This window comes from Lissotriton helveticus, chromosome 8 (assembly GCF_964261635.1).
Source record: "Lissotriton helveticus chromosome 8, aLisHel1.1, whole genome shotgun sequence".
Classification (NCBI taxonomy): domain Eukaryota; kingdom Metazoa; phylum Chordata; class Amphibia; order Caudata; family Salamandridae; genus Lissotriton; species Lissotriton helveticus.
Genome location: NC_136069.1, coordinates 300,982,687 through 300,998,567, shown reverse-complemented (window position 1 = coordinate 300,998,567; position 15,881 = coordinate 300,982,687). Strand labels below are relative to the sequence as shown.

Below are 15,881 nucleotides of genomic sequence, written 5' to 3'. Positions count from 1 at the left end.
AGCGTCTCTCTCAGTGCGTCAAATGGGAGGGTCGGCTTCCTTCGGCACTCGCATCAGCTGGGCGTCGGGCAAGTAGATAGCCGCTACGCTCCAAACCACCGTGTGTTTGCTTAAGGCAACGTTGGTATATTTATACCTGTAATGTGCCGGGTTTGACGTAAGGTTGGACATAAGACGTCACTAAGAACTCACAGTTCTTTCTGGACTCCAGGAGTTCTTGTGCAAATCAAAACAAAAGCAGGGGGATTTCCCGGGCTGCTGGAGGCTTGGTTTGTTTAAAGAACGTGTTGTACTTTCTAGGAGTCTATGGGAGTAGCCTTGCCGTATTTGGACTGCATGGGCTATGACTAGATATGGACATGATTCCTATGCCTTTATAAGGATGTTTTGTTATAACCATATAAGGGCATGAATCAGGGATATCTTGATTAGGGTCCTAGATAGATTCACAACAGCTGTTAAGCATTTTTTTAGTCTGTCATAGGTGGCAGTTTCCTCATTTGGCAGTGTTACTAAAAGGTCTTCAATATCATCCCCTACCAGATTTAGGAACAGGCCTAGTCGCTTTGCATCTATCACGTCGGTCGCTGCCATGTACCTCTCGAAACGTCTGATCCACTTTTCCCATCTAGTTCCTACTTGCGGTTCAGACAAGTTGAATGGTAGTGGTTGTCTGTATTGTGCACTTTGTCTTACTGGCTTGGGGGTCTGCCATCTCTTCTTTCCTGTGCTCTTCCTGGTACTCTTTTGTTATTTCCTCTATTTTCCTTTACTTATGTCCTCTTTTTCTTATTGTCTCTCTTTTAGGTTGCTTTCAGGCCTTATTGTTGCCTTCGCCTGTGCTTGTTCTTCTTTCCGCTGCTTAAATCAGCACTTTTTAGCCTTTCCTCGTGTTTGCCAGACTCCAAAATGGCCACCGCGCTTTTCTCTCTTGCTATTGGCTGATTCGCCTGACCTTAAAATGGCCGCCGGTGTCTCGCGAGACTTCGCAGCCAATCAGCGCTCTGCCTGGTTCCAAAATGGCCACCGGAGTTTTCCTCGCTGTTATTGGTTATGGCCGCCTGATTCTAAGATGGCCGCCGCTCTTCTCGCGATATCTCACGTTTTCTTTGTTTTGAGTGCACGCTTTCTCTCGCTTTTCAGTCTACTTACCGGGTGATGCAGACGGTGCTGTTTTCCTCGATGGCGGTCGGGGCGGGCTCCCGCGCCGCTTATTCCTGTATCCACGAGACAGGGTGGGCTCCTGGTCTCGATGGTGTCGTCGTCGTCGTCTCTCGCGATGCACAGCAGCTCCTTTTCCCTTCGATTTCGGGTACACGATCACACACCCTTCGTCGCCAGTTGTCGTGTTCTCCTGCCCACAGATACGCTGGACACGATATTGCTTTCTGGCAAGCCTTTATTGGATATTGGTTACAGCTGCATTGTCCTATGACCTCTTGCCCCGAGGTCCTCCTTCAATCTGCCTTGTCCCCTCCCCTACACCGGACGTGGTGTCCAGTGTCCCTTGGCCTCTGCCCTCTGCCCAGGGTCCTAGTGCCCTTGTCCAGGGCACGACAGGGTCTTTATCTGGCTCTTTTTTGTGCATTGGCACAGATGGTCCGTTTTTATCCATACTGCAGTGACAGCAGGCACATCGATGTGCTTGTGCGCCCACTGCTCACTAGTGGAGAAGTTACGACATGACGTCATGTTAGGTGAGTGTTGTAGGTGAAGGAAAATCATTTAAATAGAGTCATTTTCTCTCTGGATTTCCCTTCTCTTTTTGAAACTCAGGAGCAGCAACATCGTTGTGGTGTCACCAGGGCTTTAAGTCGAAGCTGCTTTTTCAATATTATATACAAGCCATAGTTGCTGCTTATTTATCTTATGCAACTAACAACCATTGACACAGCCTATAGTTGTGACTTGTAGGTATGGTGTTACTTGTTGTATCCTATATCTGGATACAATTACAGAAACAGCACAATACAAGTCGGGTGGCACACTGTGCTAAGCACAGATTTTTAGCTTACGTGTTTTAAGCCACGCCCTTAATTACATTGGCCACGCCTCTTTGAGAGCACACTCCCCCAGTTTTTTCCATCTCACCTAAAGCCCTGCCATTCCCTCTTCCCATGCACAATCGCGGGTGTCAACAGCCTAATCTAATGGAGCCGAGACAGACTCCACCGCACAGCAAGGTAAGCCAAGCCTATCCCGCTCTAAACAGGATATCACCCGCCGTCTGTTTTGAGGATGGCTTACGTAGAAGCCAATTCTTACTCACAGCCAATGAACGCTTCGCCTTTCCATGCGATGCACTAGGATTGGTTAAGGTGCCGCCAATCCTAGACCACCTTACACATTACTTGTCTTCTCTATTCACGGACGACTCCCTGAATAGTTTCAACTGCGAGATTGGTTGTTGTGCGACCCGGAAGTGCTGGAACTACAAACAAAAGCCCGGTTAAAAGATCAACAACGGGCAACTGTCATTAGACTAAGTTCATTGACGATTCGATTAACAGGTACAAGCAGTTAGGTAATTTATTTATGTGAAGTCGGATGAGTTTATCTATATTGGTTTGGGACATACGTCCCTCGATTCTCAAGTTGTTATAAAACAAACGTTGACTCCTACAATAAGTTATTAAGTATTGGATATGTTTCTCTGTTGTGGTCGAATGCCCTTGTTTTTTGAAGGGCGAGACCAAAAGGCCTAATCGTATGCTCTTCTGATTATAGGCATGCCTATATTGCCCGGTATAAGTATTGATTGGTGTTTAAGCCAATTGATAGTAGCCAGGGCTTTTGGGTTTCCGCATGTATGTTACGAGTGCTGTCACTCTGATGTGACTCGGCATAATGTTTCTTGGTGACCAGTGCTGTAGTGCCCATGGTGATACGAAACTATATTGTATATCATGCAGTTGGCAGTGTTTGCAATGCAGTTAATGTGGAGTGTGATTAGAGGGATGTGCTTTCAGTCTCCCCCCTAATGGTTGATCTGTGCTGTGCTCAAATTGTGTGCAGAGTTCGGGGATTACCTTGAGCGAGGTTTCTGATTGTCGCCACAATATGCCTTTGTCGCCACAATATGCCTTATTCGCCACAATATGCCTTAGTCATAGTAGTAGGAACTCTTATCTCACCTAAGCTTTTGGACTGCTTTTCTGCTGCTCTAATAGCCCAAAGCAATTCAGTAATCCTTGAACCACTCGAGCCCTGCATGATGTTGGGTCATTTGTATTTTAGATTGCTATATTGTGGCTCTTGTCAGTTGCCAGCGCCACTTGACTCTTTTTGGGTCGCAGCCACGCTTACTCTCTCTTACTCACTCTATCCTGATCTGCTGAGAATGTGACTGTTATCCAAGCCCAGACATATTTTGGGATAGCAGGACTAAAGCAGGATCAACACCCAAAACTTGGAGGTAGGTAAGCAAGAGAAAGCAGTTCGTAGTAATTACAAAAGCGAGTGCCACAATACGAAAACATGGAACACTAAGGGAAAATAATGAGTAGGAGAGCTCATTCATAGGTATTTCCTGCCCATTTTGAGGTCTGGCTTGATAGTGCAGCTGCTGTCTGAGCTTATGTGATCCACCTAAAAAGGAGCTTTCAGGAGTATCACTGAGAGAGGCTTTGGCTCCACTTACATGTCTGTACAAGAATACATGGTCTGAATACATGGGCAGAAGTTGTGTGCTTCCACAGAATAAGTGCTTCGTTTCCACGTAGCTGTGATTATTTTGTTTATCCAGCTGCCTGAGCCAGCAGTGGTGTGGTTGCATAGAGAAGGCTCACTAACATGCATAAAGTATTGGTTCTAAGGACATTCACATGGCACTGTAAGATACAGATGGCAGAAGAGCAGTCATGAGGAATGTAGTGTTGATTTCCAGTCCCAGTACACCCCCTTTCTTCTCCATCGTTCACTTTAGAGTGCAGTTGTGCGTTTGAGAGCAGTATGAGATGCCTAGGACCACACTAACCTAAATTCATGTTTAAGTTTGACTTCCCAGCGCAGTTGTCGCCAGACTATATGAGATCAACAGAAAACCAGCACTCTAAGTACTACTGAGCAAGGGGATTAGGCTCCACACACTCATGGGTTCACTGGAGTACAAGCTTTGATAGATCTGAAATTAAGTGCTTTCACTGAAAGGGTGCTAGTATTTAATTTTTGGGCTTGTGGCAGGGCTTGCACTCCATCAAGACAGCCTTGGATATGGTGGCAAGCAAATGATCATGGCTAAAAGGCTGAACTGATTATTATGAAATGTTACAATAAAGGCAGAAGGCATGAGATATTTATTGTGAATGGAATATGTTAACATGAATACATTTAAGGGTGGATTTTGGCCGTGTGCCTGATGATTGCCGTGTGGGAAAGCTTACACTCAAAACGGTATGCTCGAGTTGGTTATGATGACAAGCTATGGGCCTGAATGATACAATGGGAAAAGTTATGGTTAGTGCCATGGGTCTGAGCTACTTATTATGAAAAATTATGGCAAAGGCAGTAGGCCTAGCCTAGTTACTCTGAAAACTATTTATTTGTTAAAACCAGTTGAGTTTTAACAGTGGGTTGTTATCACATTGTGTTACAGGCTGTAGACAGGTATTCTGTGACATGTAATCTCATGGATTACCCTATTTGGTAAATATTTTGGTATTGGCTGCACACTCTGACAAACAATGGAGCTTTTCACTGTAATTATTTTTGTTATGTCCTATTGAGTCGTTCTACATGGTTTTTAAAACGGTATTTTTCCAAATATGTGTATTTTTAAAGCTTTATAGATGATGGTTGCCAATGCTTTGAACTTGTGTGGACGTTTTTAACATCTGAACTAATATGTGCCTTTATATTAATTCAACTTTTGAATTCATGCATGTGTATTAACATAGAGTTATTTCAATGGAAACAAAATCATTATGATGTGTTTTAGTCTGTTCTCTGGCTTAGACTAAAGTAAGTCCTAGTTAAGCCTTGTCTCCATCTTTGTTAAAATGGCTGCTTCATGATGTTCTTTCTTGACCATACATGCAGAAAGATGTGCACCGTTTATTGCGTATGACATTGCTCTAAAAAAATCGCTGGAGGACGCCTTTGCTCCTTTCTAAGGGGTTTCCTGTTAGCACACTGTATTGCGTTTATTCACAATTATTTTCAGTTGTTTATGTAACTAGTTTGTTCTGACATCTCTGGACAACTTTAGGTCAGAAGGGACAAATCAATATTCATTTAGTAGGCAAGTGCTAAGATGGTAGGGTTATGTGACGTTTAGAAATATGAAGTCTGATTTGCTGTACTAATGCTCTCACCATGCTAACTTTGCAGCTTCCATGATTTCTTATGCTGAGGATGGTGATACAGACTGTTGAATTTAGGGATGAGCTAGATTTTTTGGGCCTCTGTCAGGGTTGCTGTCTGATTTCTTTTTGTTGTGCTGCACATTTGGGACTTGGTATATTTTCCAGATTTTTCCTCTCTATTGCTATAACTGAGCTTTTATGGCAATTGACTTCTGTACACTTTGATGTAGTGCTGCATTTGCATTTTTTCTATTTTCTATATTGCCCTTTACATTTTCATAAACCCTTATGGTTTTTTCCTATATTTTGAAGTCAAACTTCTTTTTTGAGGCAATCCTTATTGACTGTATTTTGAAATGATGTTTTGAATCTTGTCTCTAGGGACATATTATTATCTCGTAGATCTTGAAGTTAACACTTCTCACTCAAATCATGCGTCATGTTGATTATTTAAGCGATATTGTGCCCACAATTGAAAAGGCCTGAATTGGTTATTGTGTCAAGCTAATGATCAAGGTTATATGCCTTATCTGTTCATTGGAAAAGTTATACCAGATTACATGGATTTCATCTGTTGATTATGAAACATTATGACTGAGCCAATAGGCCTGATTTACTTATTGTAAAAGTGCTGCAGCATCAAATGATAGCTGAAATGCTGAATGAATCAAACATTAACCCCCAGTCAAGAGATCTGGGTTACATCCATTGTTCTTTTGCTCACTACACCACCCCAGTTTGGGCCCAGCCATATGCAAATCAGTTTTGGTCCTGCTCCTCATGGGAACAGTCCAGCCCTAACTGCCAAGCTAGGTCCTCCCTGGACCGAAAACAAGCATCCTGGGATCGGTTTTGGGGTAACACCCCTCATGAGCCAGGTTAGCTTGAATCCAGTGGTACAGCGAGCAAGGGACCAACGTCTGGGCATACCCATCCCACATAGGGTGAAAAGTGCTGCGGCAGCAAATGATGGCTGGAATGCTGAATGAAACAAACATTTACTCCCAGTCAAGAGATCTGTGTTAATTCCATTGTTCTTTTGTTTTTATCACCTCAGTTTGAACCCATTGTACCTGTTGGAAAAAGCATGTGTAAAAGGCAATATGCTTTTAAGGAAGGATTGTTATCACACTTTGCTTAATGTCCAAGATTTTTATTAAAGTTCTACAAACAGATCAACAGTAAAATACCAACTATTACTTGATACAATAAAAATTGCTTCCACCCATAGTAAAAGTTACTCATTTGACTACATAATACAATTGGCACATATTTGAAAGAAAATAAATCATAACATCTTTAAAAATCCGATCACATATCATTTAATTAGCTGGATTATATAAGAGCTGAGCGACTGCTCCAACCAATTTAATAGTATGTTTTAAAGCTAGAGGTTTTAAAAAATGACATCTGGCAGGCTTCAAAACGGAGCAAACAGACAATACATGACCCATTGTCTGTACTGCACCATTGCACAAATTACATCTATCAGCCCAGCTTATTCGCCGCCGCCCATCCATAACCTAGCTTAAGGGGAGGCAATTTAATCTCAACATAAACATGCAGCGGCAAACTCCATGTTTTATGTTCCACCTTTAAATAGGGCTGAGGGGTTCAGCACACTTCCTGATCTTGTTACTTCTTCCAGCCTTTTTAGTTTAACACAATGGCGAATATCCTGATCCATAGATCTAGGTTTCATAGAGGACTTTAGCATATCTTGGAGGTCTACCAGTTTCAGGCTAAAGTGCTTAAATAAAGTTCGACATCCAAAATATATTCTCCCTTTTATTGAAGCGTGACATTCAATACTTATTAAGTTACCTCTAATAGTTCACCATGCTAAATCCTGTAGGCAGGCATAATTAAATGGAATCTCACAGAGTACGGTAGTAGGCACATGTTTTGGTGACCCACCTGAACACACTGGTGGATATAAGATTTGCATTATGGTAAACTTAATCCGGTTCTATTTGGATGGGCTTTGTCTTGTTTGAACATCTGTTATTTTGTACATATTTGTCATTCATTTTATTACAGTATACCTGATGGCTGTTTTGTGGCACAACTAATGCCCAACACAGTAAGTCTGAGTTGGTTATGGAGACAACCCAATGATAAAATTCCACTTCTACCTTGAGCCCCTCGTGGACCCCTCGCTCCATGCTACCTGGCTGTCCACCCCGATAGTACACTGATAGTCTACACTGTTATTCTTTGCCTATATGCTCTTTTTGCTCACTTTATGTCAACACTGACCTACACTATGACTATATGCTGTCTGCACATTTTGCTGTCTGCACATTTTACGTCTACACTGTATGCTGATAGTCTACACTGCTAACCTTTGCCAATATGATCTTTAGCTCACTTTCAGCAACACCGGTCTACACTGTAACTATATGCTTTTTGCTCATTTTACGTCCATTCCATTAGCCTATGCGTACTCTGCAACCTTAAGTTGATGCTTCCTAACGTAACTATCTAGAACTCATCATCATATAACTTTATTTCGATCATAAAAGTACACAGCACAAGAAGATGAAATACAAAATGTAAAAGATTGGTTTTAAATGACATAAATACCATAAAATAGTTTAAAAACTGGAATAATAAAAACAGTGCGTCATACAATACATTTGGAGCGCTTAATCCACAGGGCAAGCCAGTATCTGGAGATAACGTAGACCTTTACTGTGTGTGTGTCAGTGGTCAAAATTCTCAACACCTCAAGGTAGTGCCAGGGGCAACCAGTCTACGTAGCAGAATTATCAGTTTTTTCCTCAAGGATTTATAGTGTGGACGGAAAAAAAGTAAATGCACAATGGATTCTGGACTGACATTGCACGCAGGGCACAAATCATCATTAAAAGCATTACAGCGCCACATTATACAAAACAATTTTGTGGATAAGGTCTTGTAGCAAAAGTGAAAAAATAGTTTACGTGCTAGAGGGGGGACTATTTCATCAATAGTATCCTCAAAGCGGGAGGCAGGTTTAAAATTTAGGAATTCATTAGTCAAGCATCCCTCAGTTTTTGCCAAGACCTTTTTTGAGATGGCTTCCCGAAACATCACTTTCAGCCTAGTCCTTGGTGTGATGGCCAGACTTTCCGGGTTTGACCAAAACCCCTCCATCCCAATCCTCCTTAGTATATCCCTCAGAGAACTAATGATCTTTAGCTCACTTTAAATCAACACCGGTCTACACAGTAACTATATGTGTTTTGCTGATTTTACATCATTTCTGTTAGCCTATGCATACACTGCCATCTTAGGTTGACACTCCCTAATGTAAGTATCTAGAACTATATCGCCCACGTTTCCTGCTGTCCACCATACACCTCCTGAATACACTGCTGCCATGTATCTGTGCTTACCTCATGTAACGGTACCTATCCTATAGACATCTACTGAAACCAATACTGTTTATCGTAGACAACTCCTACAACTTACACTGTTTATCTTAGACTTCTTGTGTTCAGTGTTGCATACACTATTACCTTCATCCGACACACCCTAACGTAACTACCTGGGAACTATACCGCCCATCTCTCCTACTGTCCATCATAAACTTCTCGTACATTTAGTGGCCACGTATCTTGCTTAGCCCATGCAACTGCATCTACTCCATAGGCAACTCATGCAACTGCTACTGTATACTTCTTGTGCATGCTGTCACTGTGTATTTGCAACAGCTCCATGTAACTGCACCTACCACATATGTAACTCGTGCAACTGTTACTGTACCAGTTGTTACTTTGCTAGTGCAGCTATGTATTTGTATGTACTCCATGTAATTATACTTACCCCATATGCTACTCGTGCAGCCGCTGCAGTCTCATATACTCCTTGTGTATGGTGTTGCTGTGTATTTGGCTTATGCCATGAAATTACACTCGCACCATATGTAACTTTTGCAAGGGTTACTTCACTAACTGTTACTTTACTAGTGTTATTATGTATCTGTACCTATTCCTTGTAACTGTACTTACCCCATATGTAACTCATCCAACTGGTTCTTTGCCAACTATTTAAAGTGCTCTGATACCCTCGGGTTTTGTTCGGACTATATAAAACTTAATAAATAAAATAAATTAAGGTTATAGGCCTGATTGTTTATTATGAAAAGTTACGATGAAGGTGGTTTGCCTGAATATTGATTGCGAGAAGTATATGTTAAAGTCAATAGGCATTTAATGACAAACTGTTATTATTCTCTATTAAAGCCTACAGATAGATATTTTGTACCATGCAATCTCACTAAAGTCCGTTGTTGACAAGGGTTTTGGTAATGGTTACCCCCTCTGACAACCCATGGGTATTGAAGATTTGATCTGTAAGAATACTTGTTGGACCACCTTGTAGGAAGGTGGATACCTAACTATGGTTACCCCAGATTTTTTTGCCTTGTGTTTAGCTGGTTTTCGACTTAGTTGGCCTGGGGCCCTGATTAGCAGGATCCCAGGCCAACTATCTGCTCTCACTGTAAAATGGACTCCATGTACTTTAGATACATACCTAATTGGACGTTGGATCACCTTATGAGCGCCTGTATAGTGTACCATAGGTACCCAGGGCATAGGTGCACCCAAGGCCTACCAGGGACTGCAGCTTGTAATATGCCACCCCTGGCTGGCCACCCAAACTGACACAACTGGCTGCTCACTCAGCTGGGGCAAGGTCGTGTAATCACCCCTTGCTTAGGTATAGTATTCCTATACCTACCTTTATATATAGACACATATATACCTATAAGTCACTCCTATGGCAGGCCTTAACAATCCTGATGGCAGAGTGCTTGGTTTTATGTGAGATGAGGCTCTAGCATGAGCTGAGTCTGTCTGCAGCTTTCGGAACCATGTCCTTATAGCTGTTCTATGATATAGCCATACCATATACTCTCAAGTGCATTATGAACCTCACGGTTAAATGCTAACTTTGGTTTGGCTTTATCAAAACATGTCGTGTAAGGTGCCATACGCTTTGGAATATTACCCCCTCGCCAGTTCTGGCGACGGGGGTAGCATTCCACCCTTCTAGAGGGAGAAGACATGTTGTTCCTACTAATCCCGGTTAAAGTTAACCAGAGCCTCAGCATCACAAAATGGATGCTGCTGCCACAGACACAAGTCTGACCTCCTGCTGCTGGGAGTCCTTCCAGCGAGGGAGGCTTGGACAATGTTTCCTGTCTTGGGAGGTGCTAGCACCACCATCAGACAGGCCATAGTGTATTGGGGCAGGGAGAGCTGAATGAAATGAGACACTGCCTGGGGCACACAAGGTGCCCTATGCATTGTCCGGTTCAAACTGGTGCTGGGGCCCTCCAGCCCCAGCTCTGGCGCGAAACTGGACAAAGGGAAAGGAGTGTAACCACCCCCTTCCCTGGTCCCACCCATAGGAGGGACCTAGCAGGTAATCCAGCCCCTAAATTTGGTATATAGGTAGGAGCTGAGTCCCAAGACTTTAGATTTATCCTGACTGAAACTTGAAACTAAACTCTGGACCTTCGACGTTCTACTTGAAGAAAGAAGACTGAAGAATCTCCCTTGTGGTCAAGGACTGACCACCCTGTGTAAGCAGGCACCACCAATCGATCAACGGTTTGCTTTGTCGACGCTCCCGCCGGAGCCTGAGCACAGAGCCTGACAAGACCCGGACTTCCAGACTTCCAACAGCCCGATCCACAGTCACAGAGGAGCTGAGACCCATGGAGGCGACGAGAGACGTGGGACCGGCCATCTTAGAAAGCCAGCGAATTGCTTTCTGTGCAACTTCTGAGGCACCCTCGAAGTTGTGCATTGGGGATTGAGAAGCCCCAGCCCTGAGCACCAACTGCACCGAAGATCAGCCCTCAACACTCCACGAGTTCTGCGTGGGGCCCTTCTGCATTTTCGTGCTCAACGTGTCTGTCGGGTCACTTGCCCGTTGGCTAGTGGCCTCTGTGACGACGAACCTTTGAATTTACACCGCTGGTCTGGTTGCTCCTGACTGGCCCCTGCTTCCCTGAAAAGGAGAAGCCCATCAGACCTTGCTGGTCTGATCCAGAAGCCATCTTCGATTCCTGCGTGGGGTGCCTTTGCCAATGCTTGTTGACTCCAATAATGAAGCCGACACCGCCGACAGCGAGAGCCTTCGTGGGACAGTCCGTATCCAGCTCCTGGTCATGGTCGACACCTCCTGGTCCATGTGGCTGCAGAGACAAGCTTCACGGCATCACCTGATTGCTTCACGACATCTTCTGGTTCCTTCCTGGTCACTGGCTAGTGACCCAGACTCTGTCCCCTCTGCTTTCAGGTACTCTTCATCCTCGATCCGCCCTTGGATCCAACCGGACACTTCCCTCCTGGTCGCCTGCAGCATCTTTCTTCAAGGCTCCATAGGATTCAGCGACGAAACCCGACACACTTTGACACCTATGCACCCGCTTCCTGTGGGTGAGGTAACGCGAGTACTTAGGTGCTCCTGTGTGTATTTACTATCCTAGTGTCTAACTTTCAAGTAGCTTTCTCCTTGTCCATCCGGAAGTGACCTAAAAGAACTAGTTTCCAATTCTTTTGTTCCCATTCTAACTCTATGGTAACTCGCGTGTGTGTAAAGACACTGCACGCGCATCCCGTGGGCCTCCTGCTCCCTATCCTTTGGTAGTACAGCGTGGCCCCAGCGATTCTCCAGGCCGTAGGCCTATCCTATGTTCGTGACGTGGTTCTTATACCACTATTTTAATATATGCTTTGAAGTGCCCCATGGGCATTACTGTATTTTGTGCAACTTATTGTATGATAAATAAGTATCTTTTTATGTGCTTGTGCCTCTGACCTCATAGAGAGTTCAGAGGATTAATTTAGTAATAAATACATATATATTATATATATATATATATATATATATATCCACCAATTCGGCTCCGTTTCGCAACCCTCTGGCGCTCTTTCAATCAAAATCAGACAACAAGAGGAAGAGGACGGGGACGCAGATACCCCCAAAAAACAACAAGGAGAGGACAAAGAAAAGGATGGCTCAGAAAAAGTAGGAACCGAGACGAGAGCCATGCGTCAGAAGAAACAGAAATGATTGTTGTAAAGGAAGGGAAATCTCTAGTTGTTAACCTTTCCCACCGAGAGATGAGCACAAGTGAAATATCCCTGTTACAAAAAGGAATAAACTTTTGCCCGACTGAATGTATGGATATGGCCCAAACTAGGATTGACATATACAAATATATAAGGAAAATAAAATTGGCAAAAACTTTTGAAGAAAATGCAACAATGGCTAACTATGCAAAAAATAAAAAGCAAGCACGAATGGAAAATACCCCAGTGGGTGTAGAACTAACATCAGTGGATCTACCAACTCTGGTAGCACTGACAAATCTAGATACTAATAATGACGAAGATAGTATCTCTGCCTCAGGAGTGATTCCCCAAAAAGGTGCAGGGTTAAGTGGGATGAAAGCACCATCCAAATACTATCCACAACTACCCCAAGGTAGTAAAATCGACCTATTCCAGGAAGCAGTTATAAAGGATATTTATCAAATCAAAAGATCCAATTATAAAGACAATTTAACCAAAGAGGAAAGGAACTCCCTGAAAAGTCTAATGGATGATAAAAGTATCACGTTGAAAACAGCAGACAAAGGTGGAAACATCGTAATCTTAAACACAACGGATTATGTAACTGAGGCACATTTTCAGTTGGATAATAAAAAATACTATAACAAACTGCAAAATAATCCTACCAAAATATTTAAGGAAAAACTAGATCAGAAATTGGAAATCTGGAACAAAAACAATCTAATTGATCTAGACGAAATGAAATTCCTCAGTACGGAACATCCGGTGACAGCGACCATCTACTTCCTACCTAAACTACATAAGAACCCACTAAAACCACCAGGGAGACCAATAGTGTCATCAAAGGGATCCTTGATGGAACCTGTGGCCAACTTTTTAGATTTCTTTCTGATGCCTTTTGTAACCAATCTAAGTTCATATCTGAAAGACACCACAGATTTACTGAAACATCTGGATGACTTGTCATGGCAGCCGAATTATTCTTTGGTAACTATGGATGTTGTATCATTGTATACAAATATAGACAATGATATAGGCCTGAATGCAACGGCGTTTTTCCTTAAAAAACGTGGTATCCAGTACAATAGACATAATCAAATGCTGATGGACATGGTGGAGATGTGCCTGACACAAAATATATTCTTATTTGGAGAAGAAATTTACCAACAGATACGTGGTTGTGCCATGGGTTTCTCTTTCAGTCCTGCCTACGCCTGCCTCACAATGGGGTGGTGGGAACAACAAGTAGCCTGGCACCCTGAAAATGACCAGTATGTGGGGAAAATTGCTAAATGGATAAGGTACATTGATGACCTGTTAATCATATGGGAAGGAACACCAGAAGAATTTGAAAAATACTTCCAGATTTTGAACTCCTCGACGTCTAACATCAAGTTCACGTATAACATCAGCAATAATAAAGCTATCTTTTTAGATACTGAAATCTATATCCGAGACAACCGAGTTGAGACCACACTACACAGAAAAGAAACTGCAACGAACTCTACGTTTAATTTTGATAGTTTCCATAAACCATCAATAAAGGAAAACATACCATACGGAGAATTTCTCAGGCTGAGAAGAATCTGTTCTGAGGAGGAACAATGGGAAAAAACAAGCAAAGAAATGGCCCATAGATTCAAACAGAGAGGATACAACAAAAAGATCATAATGAAGGGCTGGCAAAGGGCAAATTTAAAGACAAGAAGGGATGCCTTATCATCCAAAAAAGAAATAAAAAGAGTGAATGATACAAACTCCGAGAGAGAAATTAGACTTATTCTTAACTACAACAGAGAATCGAAACAAATCATGACCATCCTAAGAAAAAACTGGAAATTGCTACATCTGGACCAAACGACTGCAAAAATAATGGGCAAACACCCATTAGTCACATTCAGGAGAGCAAGAAATTTAAAGGATAGATTGATCCAAAGTCACCACAAAGATCACACAAAAAAGAAAAAAGGAATACAATGGTTAAACACCAAAGGTTTCATTAAATGCCAAAACTGTAAGGTTTGCCAGATTGCGACCAACACAAAAGAAGTAATGCTACCAAACAAAAAGATGTGGCAAATCAAACAACTGACTGCAAGAGCACACACGTTGTGTATGTAATTGAGTGCCCATGCCCACTTAAATACATTGGGAGCACCAAAAAAGAATTCAAACAACGTATTTTGGAACACATAAGAGCAACTGCAAATAAAGATCGTGGCAATGCAGTTGCGAAACATATGGAATTAGTACACAACAGTGATTGGAAATTGCTCAAAACATATGCACTAGAATGCATATTGCCACATGAAAGGGGTGGTGATCAAGAAAAACAACTCAGATGCAGAGAATCCAGACAAATTTTAAATTTCCGAACAATGACCCCCTGGGGATTAAATCAGAGTGAGGAATTATATGTACATTTATGAAAAACAGATTGAATTATGTTGCAGTTGATACCCTATCAGAAACGGAGAGTTGGCAAGTAGAGACTAAAATTGTTTTGTGTATGGAATTAGTAGTGTAAGAGATGCACAACAACGAGAAACATTATGGACTGAGAGAACAAATTAATAGATTTCCTTATGAGCAAAAGGGAAATATAAATTCTTTTTGGAGATAACATACTTATGATCATGTATATTTGTTGATAACATAATTCATGAGATTTTTCTAATAATGGATGTACCCATATGGAGGTTGAAATGTGTTCAAATGAATCACAGATGGTGATTATGCCCACCGGAGGGCTTCAATCCAAATCAAATGGTTGGTAATCGTTAGGAACACATATGATAAAGTTGCCCACTAGAGGGCATGATTTTGGTTGCATCGTAAATTATAATCGGTTTTGAACCTCCAAATGTTATCAAATGTAAAGACTGGGTCAGTATATACAAAAATCAGCAAAAATGTGTAAGAAATGGAAAGTAATATTCCTTTTTTGTTCATGCTAAACCAGTGACTGCATAATCTCTCACCAAATGTTTATATACGATCTCTTAAATGTGTTTAAAACTACAAATCCCATCTCACTTCCTGTGTGGTTAACAGGAAATGAAATCACAAAGTTTGGCGGTTCCCTCAAAATATAGGAGGAGCAAAACACTGTGCAAACTGACCGTGATCAAGCAACTGTTTGTTGTGAAACGCGTTGGTTTCGTGCTGGTGTATTTTTGGAGTATGATGATTGAAAAATAAAAAGAAACTGGGAAAGTTTTTCCGAGAGTGCGGACTCATTTCCTTTTCATAAAGGAGTTGGAATATATATATATATATATATATATATATATATATATATATATATATATATATATATATATATATATATATATATCTATCTATATCTATATATATATATCTATATATATATATCTATATATATATATATCTATATATATATATATATCTATATATATATATATATATATATCTCCAACAACAGGAAAGCACAATGAGGGAAGCCCCCAGAAGCTTAATTTGGTTCTTTAATAAAAACACG

The 15,881-nt window shown here is 41.7% G+C and overlaps 1 protein-coding gene across 2 annotated transcripts in view; it reads left to right on the top strand.

The window, feature by feature from the left end:
- Window positions 1-2,385: 2,385 nt before the first annotated feature.
- Window positions 2,386-15,881, top strand: part of CPAP (centrosome assembly and centriole elongation protein) — a 442,941-nt gene continuing 429,445 nt past the window's right edge. Inside the window, exon 1 of one of the 2 annotated variants that reach the window (XM_078657064.1) lies at window positions 2,386-2,510. The gene's annotated coding sequence lies outside the window, so the exon portion shown is untranslated. Of the gene's footprint in view, window positions 2,525-15,881 lie in introns of both variants that reach the window. The other variant, XM_078657065.1, reaches the window with a different exon arrangement.